The following is a 17,242-nucleotide window of genomic DNA, read 5'->3' on the forward strand; positions in this document are numbered from 1 at the left end:
GCAAAACTGCAAACATACTGTATGATGCAATTAATACAGGCAACATTAACCTTAAATACTTTGCTAGTTCACCAGAGGCCAACTTAGCATAGTTCAGTGTAGGTGGTTCTTAAAGATAAATAAAATAAAAAATAAATTTTACTAGCTACTAGGTATCTTTCATGACCTTTTTCTCCACGAAGACTGCTCACCTGTATTATGAGTCTCCTATTCACTTCTAGGTAACACAAATGGGAGCATAAAAGTGAGCATCTCTATTATGGCTCTGTTTGGTTAGAACCATTTGCCTACTGAGGGGAGGTTGGCACTTTCCCTGAGGATGTTCAGAAAAGATGTCAAATTAATGTGTTTTTTTTTCCACAGAGATTTTGGAGATTGAATAAGAGATACATTGATTTATGATGTTTTACCCAGTAACTGACAGCAGGTGCTTAGAGTCATCTGATTGAGGTAACATATATTTCTGAGTAATAGATGAATGAAGATTTTGGATGTGAAATATGAAATAAGAAAAATGGAAGCTCTGAATTTTTTGAGTGGATTATGTATGAAAAGGAAGATTAACAATCCCTGTGTTTGTGTGTGTGTGTGATATTTATTTTATGTAACTATAATCTATTTTTAGTATAAGATGTATGTGGAACATTGACACAACACACTGAAGTCTGTATGCTTTTGGGGGATTACTGAAAGTAGTTTAGAATTACAGTGTCCAATTTGGAATTGGTTTGTTCCTGATATTTTTAAAAAATTAGTAATTACCAGATTCCAGTATTAGTTTTGTCCAGTTTTAATACATCCCGTTAGTATTCACTTGGCTTTATTCTGTCATCAAGCTGTTCCTTTACATGATGAGTTTATACTGACACTTCCTCACATACATAGAGTGTAGTATTTATATCATAATCTTAGCTGATGCTAAAACCAACCTTGTTTGAGCATAAATGGACAGAAGACCTCCAGGAAATGTTAGAAAATATATTTAAAAAAGCAAGCAATAGCAAATACCTTTGTATTCCTGTCAAGGAAACTTTTGAATTACTTCATGCTATTACCAGGATTTATGCTCAAATTGAAGGAAATTTATATTAAAGTGTCACTCAATCAGTGTTGGAGAACTGTAAAGTCTGAGATAATATAAATAATTGATAAGGATATGGTCATAGACAGTAAAAATGCTACATTTTTAGCAGCCCAGAAGAGAGTTATTTAGGATAATTTAGAGACAATTTTTCTTCTTTAACTTTTGTCTTAATTATCTTTGCTATGCTGTTCCATGTCCATGTCTGTCTCTTAATTTTATTTGTAGAACAGCTTGTCCAAGGCCATCCAACAAGTTGTATGGTTGAACAGAGATTAAAACCACTGTATATTCTATCAACCTGATTGTTTTGTCTTTCCTGTAAAAGTAAGAAAAGAGCACAGCCTTTTATCCAGAGGGATGGTATATTCAAATTGATGGAGTATATGCAGAATGTGATTGTGATGCAAGACAATACACTGAGACAACAAGAAGAGATAGATTATTGACCCAAACAATGTTGCTAGCATTGCAATGGTCAAAAGTAAAGACATTTCTGAATAATAAAATTCTGAAGCTTGATAATTTTTTTGTTCAATAAAAAGCTAACTGGGAGCCAAACATGTCATTTAGGTGTAAATATTGAAACTCAGCTTTGTTTTCAGCAATGAAATTCAATCACAGTTGACAAAATATAGAAAATGAATGCTTGAAGGTCTAATGATTAAGCCATAATCCAATAATTTTGTTTGGTTTAATTAATATTCTTTTTAATTGGACTTTCTTCCAAGTAAATTGTACATAATTTCTACTTTGTATATACATACAGTGTATCCTTTTATTTCATGAATATGGCTTGCTTATGGACCAACTGTGTAATTGATTTAATTTGTATATGAAAACTGCATTTGTCCCTGGTAGTTGCAATAATATCATTATATCTTTATTTTAAAAAAAGAACAGAACTGAGCACAAAAAGGGAATGTTAATAAGGATGTTTACAAAAAATAGAGGAGCATTATTAATTGTGCTAGGAGGGTATTTGGCAGAATTCTACTTGAAAATTTATGGAAAGTAAAATGAACAATATCTGGAAAATGCAGCTTGGCTTTATGGTGAGTAGGGGATGTGTAGATTTAAACTACTTTTCAGCAAAAATATTGTACAGAATAAGGAAGATGACTTTGACAGAAATACTTTATTTGGCCAAGTGTGATTAGACTCACAAGTTATTTGTCTCTTGTGCAGAAGGTCTCAGTGTAACATGCAAGAGCCATTACATAGGCAAAAAGGCTATGCAAGAAATGTATGTCAAAGCAAAAAGGACTGAATATAGCATTTCTTCCAATTTTGTCATGTGGAATTAAGGATTGGGTATGTTAACAGAAGCATAAAAATAAACTAGATTCAATGGGGATGATTACTGAAAAATTAAGTAGGTATCAGTTGTGGGTTGCTAACTGGTTTACTACTGGTTCACTTGTGCTTGCGTGCACATTTGCGCCCACTCGCAATACTTCTGCACATGCGCAGAAGCGTCTGGGCAAATGGGCAGAGCCTACCACCACCACCACTACTGGTTCGGCCAAACTGGGCCAAACCAGCAGCAACCCATCTCTGGTATATATGATAAAATAAGAGATAAGACAAAGAATGAATGATTGCAGAATGAATATGGATTGAATAGAAGATTGATCAGTATGAAAGAAGTACATTGAAGTTTGGCCATGACTGCATCAAGAAACAAATGCATGAAGGAAATTTGGATTGAAATGAAAAGGAAGACTGAGGAAGGCATGGTTGGATGGGATTGAGATCCTCAAGAAAAGCAGAAAAGTTAAAGATCAAAATATGTGAATTAGTATTGAAATAATTAGGGTATAGTAGAAACAACAATTCTTTGCAAAAATAGGGAAATATGAATGGGGATGGTGTAAACTAGATTTAGATTAGATTTTCTTTTCTTCCACATTAAATTTCTTTCACTATTAACAAAAACTCAAGAGTTGCGTAACATTGCTTGTCCCAGAAGGAAAAGGATGCCAAGTTGTATTTGTGTTTAATTCAGTTTCCTTTTCTTAGAAAATGAATATGTGGCTATACAAATATGCTAAATAAATATTTTCATGTGTGCCAAAAATTGTATAAGTAGAAATTGTAATATCAATGAGTAATTATAACACTTTGATTCCAAATTGAGAGAAACTGGAGAAAGAATTATACTGGTTGCCAATTATACTGGCATACAATTATAATTACCAATATAATGGTAAATTGGATTAGCTATGATCAGTGCAAAACATGCTTGTATTTATTTAAATTTTCTATTTTAGTGAGTCAATGTTATCATCTCTATTAATAAAGCAATTGAATCTAGGACTCTCAGTCATTGTACCTGATACAGAAATTATTAGGAAGACTGATCTCACGTACAATGATTTAATATATAATTCCCCAGTAATAGGCAAGGAAGAGAATGAATTTTTTTCCTGGGATTTGATTCTTGTTGTAAATCTAGGATTGCTTGATCTGGATGGCTCTTTTAAAGCTACTCTTATTTTTTAAATGTGGAAAAGATAAGTTCTTTTTACATGACAATATCAAAAGGTATTTTAAAATAATATAATTTCTGAACAACTTATTTGATCATTTTGAAAAAATAAACCATTAACTTGCAATCTAGATGTTAATGACTTACACACCTATAGCCTTCATAATTATAGCATTGGCTTGAATGAGTTTCATGCATTTTATAATTATTACTGTATTTCTTTAGACATTTTCCAAGGTGAATTATCTGAGGCCTCCCACGATCAACCATCTGGCATATTTAAAAACAAGAAAGATCAAGCTTGTTTTTATATTTAATTGTCTTTTCTTCTGGACCTCTGTGGGGATTTACAACTGGATATTGGAGAAACATAAACTATACTTATTTAGTGAGAACTTTTCTGACTTGACAGATTTTTCTAATAAAATGAGAATTAGAAATTATAGCTTTGTTTTTAACCTGAAAAGAAGAAGAGGGACTATGCTACAGACTTCAATTATAGCTCTGTACAAATTTAATCTCCCCATTTTTGTCGAGGGCCATACTAAAGATCACTGATCTTTCATGATCCTTGATTAACCACCTCAGACCCTATTGAGAACTCTGGTTACTGATCTGTTCTCATGAAACAGATTTATATTTGCAGATTGTTTGCTTCACTTGAATCTAGGATTGCTTGTTTCTTTCTAGATAGTTCTTATAAAGCTGCTATTATTTTTTAAAATGTTTAAAAGATGCTTTCTCTTTGAAGAACCATAAATGCTCCATTATTTATCTTTCTCATTGACTATTTAAAAACACAGCTGCCTTGTAATAGGAAAGTTATATGTGTAGTTTCCAAGAAAAAGAATTCCTAGATTACAAATGGTTTGATTCCAAGTAACAAACAGCATTTTGGTGAAAGTCTACTTTTAGTTTGGTTTGCAAGAATTTATGAATTTTAGACACAACAAGCTGTTGCTGTCATTACCTTGCGGGTTGTGCTAGTTATGATATAAAAGTTACGCTAATCTTAATGAACAGTCATAGCAAAATCCACATGGATGCACAATAACCATAAGTTATCCAGCATCTTCTATTATTTGTTTTCTGTGATGTGTCTCCTAAAAGATCTTCCTGTCTTGGGATTGTCAAAAATAGTGAGAATATTTATAGAATAAGGTAGAAGTAACCCATTTAGTTTCTTAATTCCAAAGGTGCATGTTTGAGAGGTCTCCCCAAAGAGAGATAAGAAGAGGGGGAGCTAGAGTACATTGTTTTTCAAGCCCCCCTTCCCCCCCAAAAAAACTCTGAATGGAGCACCTTGCCTGTGGAGAACCTGATGAATTCCTAAGTTTTCAAGAGAGGAGCAGTTGACAGAACACTTCAGTTAAAGCATTTGACTGTTGTTGAAGAATAGTGTGGCCTCTGTAACACCTAAGTTTGAGAACTGTTTTATTATGTTTGAATGTATATAATTTGAAGTTCTTTAAATAAATAATATTTAAATCCAGACATAAATAGGCAGGATCCCCATGAGCATTCTTCATATCTAACTATATGTAGCTGAATAAGCATTTTTAGAATAACATTTCACTAATTAATATTTTAAACCTCAATCCAGGATATGAAAGAAAGAGAAACCAATATATAGTGGTCTCTTAATGATCTAAAAATGAGGAAAGAAAAATATGGTAGATTTGCTGAATTAATCAACTGATAAAAGCTGGCTATTAGAATCTCTGTACATAAAATTAAGGGACGTGGTGGCTCAGTGACTAAGACACTGAACTTGTTGATCAGAAAGGTCGGCGGTTCAAATCCCTAGTGCCGTATAATGGAGTGAGCTCCTGTTACTTGTCCCAGCTTCTGCCAACCGAACATCTAGAAAGCATGTAAAAATGCAAGTAGAAAAATAGGAACCACCTTTGGTGGGAAGGTAACAGGGTTCTGTTCACCTTTGTCGTTTAGTCATGCCGGCCACATGACCACGGAGATGTCTTCAGACAGCGCTGGCTCTTCGGCTTTGAAACGGAGATGAGCACCACCTCCTATAGTCGGGAACAACTAGCACATATGTGCGAGGGAAACCTTTACCTTTACAAAAATTAAATTTAATAGTATATTTTGGAACATAAAAGGGGGAGAGAATGGATAAGATGGGTGGACAGGGACAAGCTGCAGTTATGTCCTTGAAAAAGAGACAATTTACTTCACATATAGGCCACCCTGCAAATATGTTAATATCGTCATAATTGATTTGTATTTAATATTAAATAGTATTTAATATTCAAACGTTATGTTCATCAAGAAAATCTAATGAATTGAAAGATCTGCACTGATTAAGCATTCCTGCGCCTTTTGTTGTTGGATATTTGCATTTTGTCTGTGCTACATAATATATTTCCTTTTTCTATGTGGTAAACAAAAAAAAAGTGGGGGCCCACAGTGGCCTAGTGGTTAAGGCTCTGGGTTTGTCAACTGGAAGTTTGGCAGTTCGAGATCCAAGTACCACGTGGTGGGTGAGCTCCTGTTCTTGCTCCAGCTGCTGCCAACCTAGCAGTTTGAAAGCATGCAAATGCAAATAGGTAAATAGGTATGACTTCGGTGGGAACAGGCTGGGACCAGTGGTGGGTTACTACCGGTATGCCCCGGTATGGGTGTAACGTTGCCTGCCGGGAGCACCAGGTAGTGTTCCAGTACGGTGCTCAAGAGGGCCTACCCGCCGTCCTTACCTGTATTTGAGCTCTTTGGGCCTTCCGCGCATGAAGCATAGGGCGCCTGTGCGACACTTCGCTAAGCAGCTGGAGCATCGCGGAGGCGTCATGGAGCATCGCAGGAGGTAAGGACGCATGTGCGTGCCGCACACGTTCATGTGGAGGACGCTGGGCCTCGTTGCACCATACCAGTTGTACAGGGATCCAGAACCCACCACTGGCTGGGACATTGTATACCTGCTAACCTGTCAGTAAGAGTTACAAAATTAAATTTATGAATACAGCATAGGGTTTTGAACATCTGTGGTTTATTTGAATCTCATTTCTCCGGATTAGAACTGCTTAAAAAACAAAGGAAAAATTTAACTCACTCACTCATTTACTTATGTCCTATGTTTTCTCTGTTTTTTTTAATAACTATACTTGGATTTTGAATGCATGATGTTTTCTAAATAGTGGTGTTTGACTAGGATGATAGTGCAATCATTTTAACTCTTGTGATAACGTTATCCACTAACATGTACATACACATGACAGTGGTACTTTCTAATGTGCAACATCTGCAAGAAAACAAGCAAGCTCAGTGTCAGGGGTAAATTGAGCCCTGTAAATTAACGAGGTATGAATCGTGGCATTTCCTTGAAGCATACTTTTTAAATAAGCAAAATAAACCCGAGATATATTCTAAGAAAAACATTTTATTGTAAATAAAGTAAAAACAAAACTTATTAAGCTAATGATTACATTTTTGGCAGAGTTCCTGTCTGCCTTGGCAGATGGACAAAAGAAAGTAAAATAATGAAAAAAATAATGATGAAGGAATGTGTACATGTGCAGTGAAGCTGAGATAAGAGTCAATTCATTCTACTGTATAACTCAGAATGTAAGCACGGCTGGAAAACCAAATAAACGCAGTGACACTCAGAGAGCACCAAAGACTCCTCATTTCAACCCTGAGCTACAAATATTCTCCTTTATTGTTACAGTTTAATACAACACTCTCTTTTATAACTTTATATTATAGCATATTAATTAACAGAAGTAAACTTATATACACAACAGGATTTAAAATGTAAATTAATCTCATCCTTTATGATCATAATGAAAAAGAAAGGAAAAGAGGCTCAAGAAATAATGTTATAAACAGAACAATTCCAAAATTTACCATATTGCTTTAAAAGTCTTTTTTCTTATCTCTTTTATTAAAAAAAGTAATTCACATACTGACAAACAACACTTACCAGTGAACCATTAGTGCATATATAAGATGCAAATCTCTTCTTCCACTGTTCTTTTATAATTCTTTTGGCTAGCCCCCTTGTCCAAAAAATCCACAAATCTCAATATCTTGATAGATTACATTAGGGATAATGCCAGGAAAAAAAATGCGCATCTTTAACATATAATGTTTGATTCAAATTACATCAACAGTGTTTTGGAGATTGTCACTTTCATAGAATTATTACAGTTCAAAATGTGGCAATCTTCAAAACAAAGTTGATTGCAACCATACCTTATTAAATTTTCTCTTATAAATGATTTAAGAGCTAAATAAATCATATCAATTCAAAATACAAAACTTTGGGAAAGAAAAACAAAATTCATATCAGAAAGTTCTAACAAACCACATCACAGACTTTCTCAGTATTCAGATAAAATTATAACTGCCAGGTGCTATCTATTTTGACTTAGTCCAAAAACATAATTAAAAATGTAATCTTGTCAGAAATTTGACAGTCCTTATAAATCAGTCTAAACTGACTGAACAAAACTGGAAGAACAAGGTGAAATTTGCAGGTCAAAATAAGTTTAAAATCTCAGCATCAAAATTTGTTAAGGAAATAATCTATAAATAGACCACATACCATTGGTATCCTGTTATATAGTATATAATTACCTAATGCAATAATAAGAATTCTGTTCTGGAAGCATAAAACTTTTTATGTTAACACTTCACAAAGATCTAAATTGATCAGAAGATGAGAACGAGTCTCATAAACAGTTAAGTCTTTACTGTCTCTATTGAGCATCTAAGTCTAGCCTAGTATATTTCGATATTTATTTTCAGACACCTTTTTAGTAGTGCAAGGTAGAGGGACTAAGTTACAGAGGCAGTGAAGGCACTGTTAGGAGTTGTGCAAGAAATGTTAGGGATAAATTATCCTGGAGAAAATCTACCTATATAATTGCTAAAAGGTGAAAATGACTTAATGGCACATAATCAGTCACGTCCAAATACAGGGAGCATATGATGTATCTATGCCCACTTCAATACAGTAGAAAAGAAAATCTGCCATTAACTGGTTCATTTGCTCATTAAAATCTTTACATTTAAGAACCATTTAAAAGAAGTTCTATAATCCTATTTTCTACAGAACAGTGAAAAGGACTGTCAGTTCTAGAAGTATCAACAGAATAAGTGCAGTATCTCTCTCTAAAAAGGAAAAAGGGTGATGAGATCTGAGACTTACTGTTGTGAGAGATAGAAGCTGTTTCATCATGCATGAAGTAGAAACTGAGGCTTACTTAACTGATCCATTTCTGCTTGCCTATCTGGAAATGATAGAAAAGGTCAAAGATTAAAAAGAATAATAAGTGATTATAATATCCTATGTAAGGAAAAGGAGCTGGAAGCTTAAGTAATGGTTTCATCTTTTCCATTTATCAAGAGATAAGAAAGGAAAGCAAGATTTTAGAAGTAAAGAATTATCTGAGAGTGGCTGTTAAAAAAGATCTGGATTCTTAGATCACATGGCCTGAATCTCTAAGGAATCTTTAGGCAAAGATGAGCAGGGAAAAGAAGATTCAACATTGTCCTGAAGAATCTTAACAGTCTTAATAAACCAATTATAAATTTGTCCAGACTTTTCACAATCTTCCAGTCGAAAAGTTCTGTTCTCAGACATAACCTGTCTGGTATTTATAGTGTTCACAGTTTAATGCTTTCATATACTGCCTCATTCCAAGGATAACTTTCTAGTACATTTGTAATGGAGGAAGATGGTGGCATATTATTATGTGCATCCAGACAAATAAAACTGTCTCCAATTCAAAAAACAAAAAAAGCAATATCCTGTATAAAACAGTTATTTATTTTCTTAGTTACTTACTTAGCTTATATGAACCATGAATTGATTCTGAGTGGTTACCATTCCTACCATTTATGAACAGAGATAAAATAACAAAAAAACTAATAATGAACAGTGCAAATCATAAAATATTCCTATGCTAAGGGATCATAACTTTATATAAAAGTATATTCTTTAAACAAGGGGAAACCCTCTCATGTTTTATTTTCAAAAGTCTATTGAAATAGTTTATAATTACTTTCCTAATAATGTTAAGGTAACTTGAGGAATTCTTTTCCAAAAGGGCCCCTACATTTGCTTAAATGGTTTTACTTGTCTGATAGAATGGAATTTATAACATTTTCATCAGATAACTGCTAATAACATTGCCAATTTTTCTTTTTTTTATAGGCTTCATTTCTTTTCTTTGAACAGGAAATCCCTATTCAGAGTCATTTCTTAAAATACTTTTGTAACCCAATTTCCAAAATAGTTTTTTGTAGAGACAGAATGTGATTCTGAACTTAAGAATCTCCTTTAAGTTATTAGTGAGTTGTCTAAATCAGTACAGATAGTTCTCACTTAACAACTGTCTTGTGCAGTGACCATTGGAAGTTGCAATGTTGGTAATCAATTTCATAGGGCAAGGGTCAAGTAAACAAGTACAGGTAGTTCTTGACTAATAGCCACTCATTTAGCAACCATTCAAAGTTAACAACAGCATTGAAAAAAGTGACTTACAACCAGTCCTCACACTTACAACTATTGTAGCATCCGCAATAGTAACATGATCAAAATTTGGGCACGTGTTAACCAACATGTATTTACAACAGTCACAGTATCCTGGGGTCATGTGATCACCATTTGTGACCTTCCCAGCTGGCTTCCAATAAGCAGTCAGTGGAGTAAAGCCAGATTCATTTAATGGCTGTGTGATTCACTTCACAACAGTGGTGATTTGCTTAACAACCATGGCAAAAAGGTCATAAAATCAGGCATAACTCACTCAACAACTGCCTTATTTGACAATGGAAAATGTAGTCCTAATTGTATGTCAAAGACTACCTGTATATCATATTTCTTGTCCATTCTTAAGATTTTTAAACTGAAAAATTAAAATATCAGGACAGAGTTGCTGAGTTACCTATCTAAATAAGGGAATCAAAGTTGAGGTGAATCTAAATTGATTTGTCCCCAAAGAATGTTAAATGCTTATGGCCAACCACAAGCATTCAAGACTTTGGACAATAAAGACCCTTGGTTAAACTTGGCTCTCAGTTGAAGTCCTAGCTTTTAAACTGAACTGAAGCACTGAAACAGGTTTCCTAAACAATTTTATAAAATCTGTGCAAAGCCTGATATAACATTCTCTTTGCAGGTATTTTAAAATACTTTAGGCACTAATCTTTTTTCTGCTCAACTTGTTTGTCTGTCTTCATTAAGAGATTATAAAACAACTGTGAGTTTTATATTGGATATCTTAGAATTATGTATTTTATGGCTAACTGAAGGACAATAAATGTGCAAACTGATTTTAAACAAGCAAGCTCATGCTGGTAATATTTAATACTTTCTGTTTGCATTTAAAATGCATTGATAAAAGAGATCTCAAATGTTAACATGCTAACATGATTGTGTTGATAGTTATCTGAGATTAGAAGAGTTTAACTTCCAAGAATGTATGTCAACTGTTTAAAATAATGTCTGCAGAATTCCATGCTTCAGGGATGTTGAACTAATGCAAATTTTGCTGAACATCTTTCAAAACAAAAGCAATGCTCAAAAGTGCATTTATGATTTGTGTTTTCCTGATGTTACTGGCAAGGTAGCCACAACGTACTTGATACCCATTCGAAAATTAAATGAAATATCTACCAGTACCTTGAATTATTAGTAAATGTGTGCAGAATTGTGACCAAGAAAAAAAAGCAAACTTTTATATTCTGTGCCTATTTTTCTGGGAGGCAGTTTGTCTCCCTACCATACATGTGCATTCATAAATAACTCTGAATTTTGGCCCTGGTTCAGTCAAGCAGAGATTCATTTAAAAGTGCTGGCAGAGCTGCAGTTTAAATATTATATTAACATTTGTTTAGTATATAGAAAGTTATTGATACATTAACATGTAACTGCAAAGTTATATACTGTAGCAGTGGTGGGTTTCAAATTTTTTTAGAACCTCTTCTGTAGGTGTGGCCTGTTTTGTGGGAGTGGCTTGGCGGTCATGTAACTGGGTGGGAGTGGCTTGGCAGTCTCCGGTATTTGATCAACCTCTTAAACCAGTGACAATAGATGAAGGCAAGATCCTGCAACTTGCTTGCCATGTAGTTGGATCACAGCCCATTAAGATCCAGTGGCTCAAAGCTGGAGGAGAGCTTAGATCAGTGTTTCTCAACCTTGGCAACTTGAAGATGTCTGGACTTCAACTCCCAGAATTCCCCAGCCAGCAAATGCTCGCTTGCTCGCCAGGAGGCGCGGAGAAGAGCACAAAGTCCAGCGGAGGCAGGAAGGTTCTCGGCGCTCTGGAAAGCTGCAAAAGCGACTGGGGAGCACCACGAACCTTCCTGCCTCTGCTGGACTTTGTGCTCCTCGCGACTATAATAGACATCCAGAAGTAGCTTTTGGGCTAATGGGGCTGGGCTTCCAGCCCGACAGCCCCCGTTGCTTCTGGATGTCTAGTGCAGTCACAAGGAGCGCGCAGAGAAGAGCACGAAGTCCAGCGGAGGCAGGAATGCAAAAATGATGCCTACTACTCCCTTGCAAGGGAAACGAAGGAAACCGCCTGGGTCTCCGCTCCCAGCCTCACCTGCCTGGAGCCGCCGAAAGCTTTAGATTCTGGCGGTGGTGCTGGTTTCCTGCCACTTTGGCGTCCCTGAAAGGCGACTCTGCATTCTCCCTTTCCTTCACCCCCTCCTCCTTTCAAAAGCTGTGAGGCGCTTTCTTAGCGCTGCTTGCCAAGCTGGCACGGCCCTGCGCACTCGCCTCCTCCTCCTCCTCCTCACTCTCCAAAGGCTCTTTTCCTCCTTCCCAGAGATCAGCTGGAGCCGGGCACAAGGGATGGGAGGCTGCTTTTGAAACCACACTTTGGAAAACTTCGCCGGGAAGGGAGGTGGGGAACCAGTGGGGGGGACGCTTGGAACACCACTGTGCTTTGCTGGCAGCCATGCCTCCTAGGCAAGTTCAGGGAGGTCCTGGGAGGCCAGCCGCGCTGCACAAGCTACCGCCTGCAAGCAGCGATGGAACGGGTGGGGGAAGCAAGCGAGGTGGTGGGGCAGGCGCTCCGTGAGGAACCTTTTCTAACCTGTTCGGTAGATTTGTGGAACCTCTTCTATAGAAGAGGTTCGAACTGGCAGAAACCCACCCCTGTACTGTAGGCTAAGAATTAGCTTGTATATATGGTATCGGGATTTTTTAAACATTATTTGCAATGTGTTACTTCTTGTTTTCTCATTCATCAGGAGATAGATTAAAGTTATTTCACTGTAGTTTTGTTCTCAGTTTCTTATTCTCTGTGCCAAGGGTCATTGGATTCTGGACTGAATACATTTTATATAAAAATTGTTTTCAATTGTCCAATTGTTTTCATAAATCCTGTTTTCTTTCAAGATATTTATGAAACAGATATATTGCCTCCACCCTATTACTGTAGTCGAAACAGTGAAGTTGATAGATGTGAGTCAAGAGATGTGTGTAAAGCCTGGGAGCCTATTAGCCAGGAGGGCAAATAGTATCACAGAAGACAGTGAATATAAGCATTCTTCTCCCCTTACTTACAATACAATAGCAGAGTTGGAAGGGACCTTGGAGGTCTTCTAGTCCAACCCCCTGCCTAGACAGGAAACCCTATACTGTTTCAGACAGATGGCTATCCAACATCTTCTTAAAGACTTCCAGCGTTGGGGCATTCACAACTTCTGGAGGCAAGCTGTTCCACTGATTAATTGTTCTAACTGTCAGGAAATTTCTCCTCAGTTCTAAGTTGCTTCTCTCCTTGATTAGTTTCCACCCATTGCTTCTTGTTCTACCCTCAGCTGCCTTGGAGAATAGGTTGACTTCCTCTTCTTTGGGGCAACCCCTGAGATATTGGAACACTGCTATCATGTCTTCCTTAGTCCTTCTTTTCATTAAACTAGACATACCCAGTTCCTGCAACGGATGATCTGCCTGCCTGATCAATTATCTCCATTATTTTGTCACAGTTGCATATTGCCAATTTGTAAAAAATAAATTATGTGCACTGAAATTGTGCCACAGAGGACAAAAAAAGGCACCATAATGTCTTTTTTCTGATAGCAGATATTGGTAGTAAAGAACTTGTTTGCTTAGTAAGAAAGATGGTCTTGAACTTTCCTTTAACAGAAATAATGAAATGGTCACTAGGATAACAATGATCAAACTTAATGGAATCGACAAATAAAAAGCAAAAGAGGCACTACTGATTTTCCTATTCTGCATTGTAAAATAAATAATCTTAAATGGAACAAATTCAGATATTGGACTAAGCTGCCCCAAAGGTGCTTTTTCCAAAGCACCTGGAAAATGCACCTTTGGGACCTGGATGATTGAGAATCTCCATAGATACTGGACTAAGCTAGTGGTCACTGGGCTTCCTCACATTTTCAACAAAACTAAATAATTCACATGTTTTGCTTTTTACAATCCTTTGGCATTTATCCTCAATTTTCAGTTAAAAGGGGTAGCAATCATGATGTTTCTGCAAAACTTCCTTCATCTCACTATAACTGGCTATTTCTTTTTAATTGTTTGTCATAGCATAGGAATAAGATTGGAATCTTAGTGTAATGGACGATAGAAAGTTACCACTAAATCATGTGCTTTGTTAGATGATTTAGGCAAGTTACATTCTGGCGTTTGAACTGCCGTGCTGAATTGTTATCAGGGTACTATGAAAGGCATTACAGTTATTCAAGATTCTGCATGCTAAAAGGTGTTATGGAAACTGATAGCGACTCCCAGTTGTTGCCCATGTTCTACAGCTATATGCCGGGAGTTCAAGAGAAAACCTGATCCTCTTAAAGCTGTTTTGAAATGACAGCTGTTTGTAGATAGTTTTAGCACACACTTGCTATCTATATCTTTGAAATGAATTGCACTGGCATGCACGTTTTCCCCACCCTCTCTATCATGCCAACTTGTGGAAGGAGGCAGGGAGGGACCAAAGAGAAAGAGGCAGTTACCATTCATTGTTACTGCTTTAATGCAAGCATATAATTATGGAATTGCCTGCGTGAAGATTATCAAAATCTTATCTACTTGGGGCCAAGGAAATTTGCGGTAGGCACCTTTTATGGATAATGTGTGTGCGTGCGTGTGTGTTTGCATGCATGCTTAGAAATATAGTTGGCTAACAATACAGTAGCAGTTTTGAATACTAAAATACCACTCCTATTCAGTGAAAGTACTGGCATCAGACTTACAACTACTTTTGAAATGCTTTACTTGAGGCAGCATTTTTACTTTCAGCATAGTATCTGTATTTAAGGTTCTATCCTACTGAAAGAAAGAGTTCTATTAACCTGATGGGAGTGCATTTCTGTCTCACACACATATCTGGTCAAAAGACTTTTCTTTTTAAAACAAGTTATAAGACTATTGCTGTTTAATACTCTGCAATGTTGTCAGAGAAGTCTGCAAACTGAAAACTGGTTGAACTGAATGAAGTATGGCTGGAATCTATCATAGGATTGTCTGTTTATATCTGTCCTTATTATAGTGTATTCGGTTCACAGTGGGAACAACAAATGCATTTCATGGTACTGTAGCACACATTCCACTAGAAAGATGGCCTTATAGCCATAAAAGCACATGGCATATGCACTCCCAAGAAATTAATAGATATCCAAAGGAAATATATTTTCCTTTTCATGGAAAGCTTCTCCCACCACAATGAGACTATCTGCTTTTATTTTATGCAGTGGAATGTGAGAATTTAATAGGTAAGCTATATGTTTATCATTTAGTGATCGACTAATTATTCCAATGAAGGATAAAAATAGAAGAAATAATATCTAAGCATAATAGAAGAGAGAAGTGTGTGTGTGTGTGTGTGTGTGTATGCATGCATTTATGTGCTAACTATTAAAAGGTGGGAAATCTGAAGCTCTCCAAATGAAGAACCAACACTCTTAGCAGCCAAATTAGTACAGGTAGTCCTCGACTTACAACAGTTCATTCAGCGACCATTCGAAATTACAGCAACATTAAAAAGGGGAGTTATGACCATTTTTCACACTTAGGACCATTGCAGCATGCCCATGGTCATATGCTCAAAATTCAGGTGCTTGGCAACTGTTTCATATTTATGCAATGTTCAGAATCATGTAGTCACTTTTGCAACTTTCTGACAAGCAAAGCCAATGGGGAAGCCAGACTCACTTAACAACCATGTTACTAACTGAACCAGTGATTCACTTAACAACCATAGTGAGAAAGATTGTGAAATGGGGCAAAAATCACAAATCTCTCTCTTAGCAACAGAAATTTTGTGCTCAATTGTGGTCATAAGTCGAGGACCATCTATACAGTATGTCATTTTGTTTTTGATAATCAGCCAGAATGGAAAACTAATCCTTCCACTGCCAAATGTGTTTCTAGGTAGAGACGTAAATGATGCAGGGGGAAAAAGCATTTTGTCCTGAATGCAGAAGTTCATCCTTCTTAGGGAAACAGTTTTGGAAAAATGTGGTTTAACTAATCCCAAATGGGACAAATCCATGTGGGTTGTGTAGTACTTCAATACTGTGCACATTGCAATGAATCAGCTAGTCGAGAAGCACTATCAATCCTTGCACATGGAAGTAGGTAGGTGGGTGGGGTTAGAGGAAAAGCCAAAACAGACACAAACCACCATCCCCCAGATAATTCAACCGCTAAATTGCAAAGGACTACGCCTTTCTTGGGTGTGGTTCAGTTCAGCAAGGGCATCTTCATCAAAGGATAAGGAAATCTCTCTCTCCCCACTTTTTCCCCCAGAATTGAAAGTACTTGAAAACAGGAATCAATTATCACATCCAATTTGCCTCCTTTCATCTTTATTTCAAAACTTTTGCTGGGTTAGAATGGAGATAGAGATTATCTCTTAAATTATGGACCTTTCTTTAAAAACTGTCTTCAGCCTAAAAGTTTTTGTTCCTATACTTAATATTTTATGATTCCTAAAGGGGCCTACATTTTAGGGCCCCTAAATGTGTCTACGTACAAAAAACAGAATTACAATATATGCTTGAAACCAGTCATGAAATCTCTTTGGATGAAACAGTCGCATTTTAGTCACTATGGATCCTCATGGATCAATGTGTATGACCATAAATATATGTGTTTATATTTGTTCATAAGCAAATATTAATTTATATGGCTACTGAATACACCAGACTGTTCTAATCATGTATCTCCTGGATGTTAACCTCAGCTTCTTAGTTACCAAGATTTTTAGTCTTCTTCAAGGTCAACTCATTTAAAGATGGCCAGATTTGGAAAGCCTTGTTAGGATAATATTTTGTTTCTTTCTCTCTAGAGTATTTTCAGATATACAGCCTACTCATGTACAGATCAATATCCATGCCCCCATATAATACTCAAGATATTTTTTGTGTTTAACAAATGCTAGATATTCATGGAATTGAACCTTCCTACTCTTGTGTCTATTAAAAACCCAGTTCCAACATTGCTTAAATAATTTTTACGATATAAAAATGAAATGGAGTAAAAGTAAAGTATGAACAGAAAAAAATACGGAAACAACTCCCCTGTCTTAAACTTTGAGGAAAGTCAGTTTAATCATGTAGTAATATATGTCAGCATTCCAAATATCATGCAGAATTAAATCAGAGAGTCCAAGGCAGAGCTATCCTTAAAGTTCCAATTTAATAAGACAGACATGTTGGCA

The 17,242-nt window shown here is 36.2% G+C and overlaps 1 protein-coding gene across 7 annotated transcripts in view; it reads left to right on the forward strand.

The window, feature by feature from the left end:
- The window catches only part of SPTB (spectrin beta, erythrocytic), a 138,792-nt gene that overhangs the window by 15,944 nt on the left and 105,606 nt on the right, over nucleotides 1–17,242 (forward strand). For 6 of the 7 annotated variants that reach the window (XM_081954310.1, XM_081954308.1, XM_081954312.1 and 3 more), the window contains exon 3: nucleotides 364–450. The exons of the other annotated variant lie outside the window; for it this stretch is intronic. The gene's annotated coding sequence lies outside the window, so the exon portion shown is untranslated. The remainder of the gene's footprint in view (nucleotides 1–363; nucleotides 451–17,242) is intronic. 7 annotated transcript variants of the gene reach the window in all.

This window comes from Natrix helvetica, assembly GCF_964273705.1.
Source record: "Natrix helvetica genome assembly, chromosome: 1".
Lineage (NCBI taxonomy): Eukaryota > Metazoa > Chordata > Lepidosauria > Squamata > Natricidae > Natrix > Natrix helvetica.